At 45.8% G+C, this 7,823-nt stretch overlaps 1 long non-coding RNA gene across 2 annotated transcripts; it reads right to left on the bottom strand.

Moving 5' to 3' along the window:
• Nucleotides 1-208: 208 nt before the first annotated feature.
• Nucleotides 209-7,810, bottom strand: LOC110204687 (uncharacterized). 2 transcript variants are annotated; one of them, XR_013483500.1, is made up of 5 exons: nt 5,923-7,810; nt 3,649-3,843; nt 3,281-3,371; nt 2,051-2,104; nt 209-1,312 (listed from the first exon to the last, which is right to left on the bottom strand). It is a non-coding gene; the product is annotated as an uncharacterized LOC110204687 (long non-coding RNA). The 2 variants fall into 2 exon arrangements; XR_002323381.2 differs by lacking the exon at nt 5,923-7,810 and having other exon boundaries at nt 3,649-5,496.
• Between the last annotated feature and the right edge of the window lie 13 nt (nt 7,811-7,823).

Below are 7,823 nucleotides of genomic sequence, written 5' to 3'. Positions count from 1 at the left end.
CAACAATGAGGCAACATATCAAAATTTGTGGGATGCTCCCAAAGCAGTACTTAGGGGAAATTTCGATCTCTAAATTCTTACATCCATAAAACAGAGAAAGAGCAGATCAAGGAACTGGGCATAAAATGTACAAAAGTAGAAAAAGAACAAATGACAAAATCTCCAATTAAACATCAAATTGGAAATCAAAGGTGAGATGAAGAAAATGTTTAAAAAGTAAAATTATAAAATAAAAGCACGTGCTGCTTTTATGAAAATACTAATAAAAACAGATAAACCTTTGGATAACTTGATTAACAAAAAGAAAGAAGAAAACCAAATTGCCAGTCTCAAAACCAAAAGTGTAAGCGTAACCAAGGAAGAGGAAATTAAAGCAACACTTAGGAGTTATTTTCCCAATCCTATGCCAGCAAAACTGACAATCTACATGAAATGGATGAATACTTACAAAAACATACACTGCCCATGTTAAAAGAAGAGGAAACAGAATACATAAATAACAATATCTTAAAAGAAAAAAATATTGAACAAGGCATAAATGCGTTTCCTAGGAAAAAATTCCCAGGACTAGATCAACTGTGAAAGTGAATTCTACCGAACATTTAAAAACATTTCATCCCACTACTACATAAACTAACTGAAACAACAGGTAAAGAAGAAGTACTATCAAATTCCTTTCATGGCACAAACATGTTTTCAATACCGAAACAAGGGCGTAGGGATTTACACATACTAATACTTATTGGAGGAGCTGTGAAATGACACATCCATTTTGGAAAGTAATTTAAAATTACGCAAAGAAGGAAAGAAAAATGCCCAAAGCCTACAAAACAAAGATTCCATTACAACCCAATGATGCCACTGATAACGAAAAGTCCATATATATTCCAAAATACTTATGACACCACTTTTTGTGGCATCTATGATTTGGAAACAGTAGATGCTCATCAACAAGACATGGAACAGGAAAGGCATGGAATACTGCTACGTACTTACTGTAAATAAGAAACGAAGTGTGTGAGAAGTACAGAGAAGTATGGAAAGGGCTTTGTGAACTGATGCAAAGTGAATTAAACAGAGCCAAGAAAACAGTGCATATACACAATAACGACAATTGAAATGGAAAGAATGACTCAGCAAAAGCTTAAAAGTACCTGTAACAAGATGTTAAAGATCAAGTGGGAATGAAAAGGAAACGTGAGAAGACACCATCACCCTACCCCATTCAGGAAGTGAGAGGTCCTCAGGTGTTACACATTGCACACGTTTGCCCAAATGCATTGATCAGTTGTGCTCACTTTTCTTTTCCTTCCTAAAACAAGAAATATGATTGGTCACATGGCATGGCTCTTGAGGATGAGGGGAGGGAGAGATACATGGGATACCCTGGTGATGGCAGAAACAGAAAACACCAATAAAACAGGAGTCAAGTAACTCAAGGGTGATAATGGAGTTGGGGAAGGAGGAAAGGAAGGGGTTTGGGTTAGTGATTATCAGTAGCAGATCCAAAGATGTTACAAATCTGTGATTACGCAAACAATTCTTGTTATTGTTTAGTCCTGTCTGACTTTTCCTGCCCACATTTGGGGTTTTCTTGGCAGAGATACTGGAGTAGTTTGCCATTTCCTTCTAAAGCTCATTTGACAGATGAGGAACTGAGGGAAACAGGGTAAAGTGACTTGCCCAGAGTCACATAGCTACTAAATGTCTGAGGCCAGATTTGAACTCAAGAAGATGATTCTGCCTGACTTCAGGCCCCATAGAATACCTAGCTGCCCAGAAAACAATTTCAACTCCACTGTATCCCACCCAATCTCATGATTCCCCCAAGCCCCAGACCTCCAGACTAAGGCATGGGCAGGCAGGAAGCCCTAGGCAGGAGCATCCCTGGAGGAGAAGGCACACACAGGATCACTCCTGAACATAGCCATACATACATACATCCACACACACACACACACGGACTGTCTCTTACATACACACACACACATGTTCCTATCGACAGACACAACACAGGCATAAACAAAAGTACTGATATACCCACACTTACATACATCTTCTGGGCACTAATTGGGGATGGTAGAGGGTCAGCTTCATGAAAAGGCTAGGGGGAAGGGAAGAGAAGAGAAGAAGAAAGTGAGGGGCTGAGGCAGGAGCAGGAAGGGGGCACTTACTTCACTCACAACCACATAGGCACTAGCAGGACCCTCAGGATAGGTCAATCTGGAAGATGGAGGGAAGATGGGGGTAGTGGAGGGGAGGGGTGGGTGTGGAGTGGAAGGGGAGGAGAAGTGGGTGAGGGGGGATATGCAGATCTCAAACTGCTCGCCCCACTCACAGCCTCCTCCAGAGTCAAAGAAGACTTACACTTAATAGAGGGTCAGAGGGGGTGGCATTGTGACATCACTGCAAGGTAGGACTAGTGTCCTAGAAGAGCAGGGGGAGGGGAGGAGGTCTCTAACATCAGGCCCAGAGCACTGGGGAGCCGCTCCCCAGCCTAGTCATTTCTCTCTGTCCCCATCACCCAAATTGGCTACAAAAGGGGGTTGCAGCTGCATCCTCGACCTGGAAGTGGTCCTGGGGCTGGCCAGGGTCCCAGGTTCCTGAGGGCAGGCTGCTGGGGCTGGGAGGGGTGGGGGGCAGCAGCTGAGCTCAGCTTGGGGTTGTTGAGGGTAGGCCCCTTTACAGAAACTGGGAGGGGGAAGAGAAAGAGAGTAAGGGGGAGGGTGAGGGAGGGCTGTCCTGGGCTCCACAAAAGGGAGGAGCACAGTAGCTGCAGCAGCATCCGCAAACCAGTAGCCCTTGAATGGGACTTGGATTCCTCACAACCTCCAGAGCAGAGGAAGAAAGGGCTGGTGTGAGGAAGGGGCAGGGCTCAGCCTCCTTTCTCTAGGCAGGAGGAGACAAAGATCAGGACAGGCAGGGAGGGACAGGGGTCACCAAGGGAGGCAGCAGGTCTGCCCCTACTGTGCCACATGTGGGTAGATGCTTATCACCTGGGGAACTGCTAAACAAAGTGTGAAACATGGTGAACATCATGGAATACTACTACCAGGCTGCAAGAAATGATGTGTGCGATGAGTACAGAGAACTACAGAAAGATCTTTGTGAACTGATGCAAAGTGAATTAAGCAGAGTAAAAAAAAGAAAAAACAAAATAGTACATACACACAGTAACTACAACAACTGACATGGAAAGAATGAGACACAAAAAATTAACTGAAATGTTAAAGATCAAGTGAGAATGAAAAGGAAACATGAGAAAACACCATCACCCTACCTCAGCCAGGACTTAAGAGGTCCACAGGTGTTATACATTGCACACCTTTTCCACCTGCACCAATCAGTTGTGCTCATTTTTCTTTTCCTCCCTAAAAGAAAAAAAATACTCTTTTATCACATGACATGGCTCTTGAGGATGGGGAGAGGGAGGGATACATGGGATACCCTGGTGATGTAAGAAACAGAAAACAATGAAAAAGTTTAAAAGGAGGTCAAGTATCTCAGGGGTAATAATGGAGGTGGGGAAGGAAGAAAAAGGGCTTTGGGTTAGTGATTATCAGTAGCAGATCCAATCTATACTACAAATCAGGGATTCTGAAAACAATTGTTGTTCTTGTTTAGTCCCGTCTGACTCTTCCTGCCCACATTTGGGGTTTTCTTGGCAAAGGTACTGGAATGGTCTGCCATTTCCTTCTGAAGTTCATTTGACAGGTGAGGAACTGAGGCAAAGAGAGTGAAGTGACTTGCTGAAGATCACACAGCTGGTAAGTGTCGGAGGCCAGGTTTGAACTCAAGGAGATGATTCTTCCTGACTTCAGGCCCATTGGGACACCCAGCTGCCTGGAAGACAATGGAAACTTGTTAAAATGTGGGAGGTTGATCAGTGGGAAAGATTAGTTATGCAATGTACAGAAGCAAACAAATAAAATAAATTAGAGTTTAAAAAATTCAAAGATAGCAATTGGGTGGGTGGGGAGAAGGGAGACTATTTGATAAAAAAAAAAAAAACAAAAACAGATGGGATAAGGGAAAAGCAGTTTGCCAGAAATGCAACAGGACATCAACACCTCACAGCACTTTTCAAATTAAACTACAAATGGATGCATGAATTAGACATAAGAGGGGAGTCGGCAGCAAATTAGAGGAACAAGGAGGAAATTACTTTTCATATCTATGGATAGGAGAAGAGGTTATGACAGAAGAAGCAACAGAGAATCACAGAAAATAAAATAGAAGAATTCTACTTCTATAAAGTCGAAATGTTTTTGCACAAAGAGATCAAATGCTGTGAAAATGGGAACAGTAATATTTAAATGAGGAAAAACATCTTTGCAGCAAAGTTCTATAAGGACTGTTGCATATGCAAGATTTAAAAGGAACTGATTCCAATTTCTAAGATTAAGAGCCATGCTCCAATAGGTCAAAGGAAGAGGAGGTTTCCAAAGGAAGAAATCCAAACTATGAACAGCTTTATGACAAAATGTTCCAAATCCCTCATAATGAGAGAAGTGAATGTTAAAAAGTATCAGAGAAAGTCTCCTCTTTCTGTTCCACAACAAGGTACATGGAAATGCCCCTTTCACTAGGTGCTGCTTGAAACCAGAACAAAAAATAAATATACCATTAAATTAAACAACATCAAACAAAAGAGATGATACGGAAAAGGGGAGGGGAAGATTCCTAGACTGTCTCAGAGGAATCTGGCCACAGGGGGAGACCCAGCCTTGGGCACCACAGGGCTGGCACCCCACTGGAGGGGAAGCCAGCAGAGAACAGTGACAACCTGCAGCTTGGGACCCACACATCCCAGGTTGTACCGTTTAGTCAGGAACTGATTTTCAAAAGCCCCAGTTTTTAATTCAGGTAGTCCACATTACTTTGCAAAAAAAAAAAAAATTCTGGAATAAAGTAAGACCTTGGTCAAGTTCCCATGGGCAACCAAACTTCCTAAGACACTGAAGGCACCTCACTCTACCCCCCCACACATAAGGGGAGACCAGCTGGTTGTTTATCTCTATATTATGGGCCCAAACCTGTAGGTATTTAACTAATTGGCAGAAATTGACCCAAGACAACCCTGTCACCATTAACCAACTTGAAGTTCTTTTGATCTCGATAAAATAAATCACCTTAAGAAATGTTGTGATGAAGTTGGCAAGAAAATTAAATATCCTGAGTGGGATACGTTTACTAAATGGCTACTCAAAACCAGCAGACAGAAGTCTCTTGTAACTTGGACTTCTTTAAGGAAACTTTAAATGGAATTAAAAAGAATGGGGAAAGGGCGGAAGAGAAGATTTGTGCCCTCCAGAATGATAATCAGAATTGTACTGCTCCATTAAAGAGTACATCAAGGATTTGCCTGCATGTAGGACCAAGTCACTTCTCCCAGAAAAGATTTATCCAGCCATCCCTGGGAAAGATTCACCCTCCTCTCTCTGAGGATGAGGAAGGCAAGCAGGAGGATCCTTCTTAGACTTTCTCCTCTCTCCCCAGTCCCCAGGCCAAGCCAAGGATGCGAGGAAGAAGAAAGGTTGGGAAAGTCCACCTGAGGAGGGCAGGGAGGGAGTGCCCTCAAAGTCTTCTCCCTGATGCTTCCACCCCACCCCATCCCATGGCCCTCCAAGGCCCAGACCTTCAGACAAAGACCTGGGCAGGCAGGATGCGCCAGGCAGAAGCAGCTCTGGAGGAGCAGGCACGCACAGGTACACACATGTACACACGTGATTCTATAGTCCTAAACACACAATACACACATAAAAAAGGTTTTATTCCAAGCACACACATGCCCCAGGTACTAAGACAAGCCAATTTGGGATGGGGGGGAAGTTGAAACAAAGACTAAAGAGGAAACAGAAGAAAATATAAGGGGAGGGATGTAGAGGGACAGGAGGGGCAGGGGCAGAAAAGGGGGCTTACCTTATACACACCCACTTAGGAAAGTGTAGGAACTTCTGGGTTCCCTGGGTGAGGGAGGGGTGTTGTGGCAGAGGAGGAGGGGAGCAGGTTAGGGCTGGGCTGCTCATGGCCCTCCCTCCAGACTTAGAGGAAAAGGAAACTCACTCCTCCTCCTCCTCCACTTTACCATCCTTCTCATCCTCTTTCTCCTCCTCCTCTTCCTCCTCCAGAGACAAAGAAGATTGACTTGGTCAAGGGTGAGAGGGGCGGGTACAGTGACATCATGGTAGGGCAGGGCTAGTCTCCATCCAGAGCACAGGGAGGAGGGAGAAAAGAGGGGAGGGGGTTATGATGGCACCCACAGAGGAGTGGGGAGGCCCCTCCCAGTCATTTCTCTCAACTCCCATCGCCCAGCCTGGGGAGGGGAGGGGAGGGGGCCACAGTGCTTGGAGGGCCCAGGGCTGAGCCAGGTCCCAGGTTCCTGAGGGCAGTTGCTGGGGACTGGGAGGGATGTGGTGGGGCAGCTGAGCTCAGCTTGGGGTTGTGGGGGGGGTGGGTCAGCCCCTTTATGGAAAATTGAGAGGGGGAGGGCAGGGATGGTGGGGGGGGGTAGGGCATCCTGGGCTCCACATAAGGGAAAACAGTAGCTGCAGCAGCAGCAGCAGCAGACCACCAACCCCTTGATGGAACTTACTGACAACCTGTAGAGCAGAGGAGGAAAGGGATGGTCTGGGACAAATGTGGGTCTCAACCTCCTTTCTCCAGGCAGGAGGAGACAAAATCAGGCCATGGGCTGGGAGAGCCACGGGGGCACCCATGCATGCAAGCATGTCTGTCTCTGACCCTGCCTGGGTTGGAGAAAACTAGCAGCAATCATTGTTGGGCTGCTCTCCCCTCCAATGAAGAAGGAGAGTTGAGGCAGAAGGTTGGGAATTCTCCCAGGGTCCAGGATGCTCTCTGATTCAAGAGGATCATCACCCACAGGACCCAGAGTGCCTAAGGGGGGCCAGGCATCTAGCCAGGAGCCTCTGGAGGCTGAGAAGAAAGTATCTTCATCAGACAGCTGCAGGGATAGGGACAGGACACCTGAGGATTGTGGAGGACCCCCAGAGAAGGAAAATCTCTCCACTGAAACCTTGTCTGTCTGCAATTTGTACTCTCAAAAACTTTCCTAGAGCATGGAGACCTCAGGTGACTCAGCCCCCTCAATAAATACAAGCGGTAGGTGGTGGAGGGTCAGCCCAAAGGCTGTCTCTCAGACCAATGACCATGCCCTTCTACTTGGATGAGAGAGAGGCAGCCATGTCAGAGGATCACCAAGCAGGTGAGTGCAAGGAAATGGGCCAACAACCAAGCCAGAAGCCATGAACCAGGTAGGGTGTTAATGTAGCCCACTGACAAGGAGAAAACTTGGAGGAAATATGTGCAAGAAAATGGCTGGTATGAGCCATGAAGGATATTTGTTAAGTAGTTAATTTTGGCCAAGATGTTATCAGTATCAAATCAGGGAAGCCCAAGCATAGTGTAAAAGAAAAATTAACCTTGGAGTACACAAAAATCAGACATTGAGGGAGACTCTAGATGTAGTCCTTGTAGCGGTAGTAGAGCTAGGACTCCAGTCTGGCTCCTCTAACTCCATATCCCCCTATTCTTGACATTAGACCATGGCCTCCATGCTGAACAAGCTCTTTCCTTCAAGTCTCTTATGTGTGTTCTTTACCCATTCCCTCTTCACCCAGTCCTTACCTCAAGCCACCAAATGGGTCCAAGGGATCACAGGCTTAAATCTCCAGCTCAAAGCACCCTCAGAGTCCAACTAGTCTAATCCCCTTCTGCTACAGAGGAAGATGAAACTCGGGGTGGTCAAGGGACTTGCCCCAAATCTCACTTAGGATCTGAGAGATAGAGTTGGAAGGGACCTC

Source organism: Phascolarctos cinereus, unplaced genomic scaffold (assembly GCF_003287225.1).
Source record: "Phascolarctos cinereus isolate Bilbo 61053 unplaced genomic scaffold, phaCin_HiC Scaffold_887;HRSCAF=1540, whole genome shotgun sequence".
Classification (NCBI taxonomy): domain Eukaryota; kingdom Metazoa; phylum Chordata; class Mammalia; order Diprotodontia; family Phascolarctidae; genus Phascolarctos; species Phascolarctos cinereus.
Note: the sequence above shows the minus strand (reverse complement) of the source record. Positions and strands in the feature narration are given on the sequence as shown.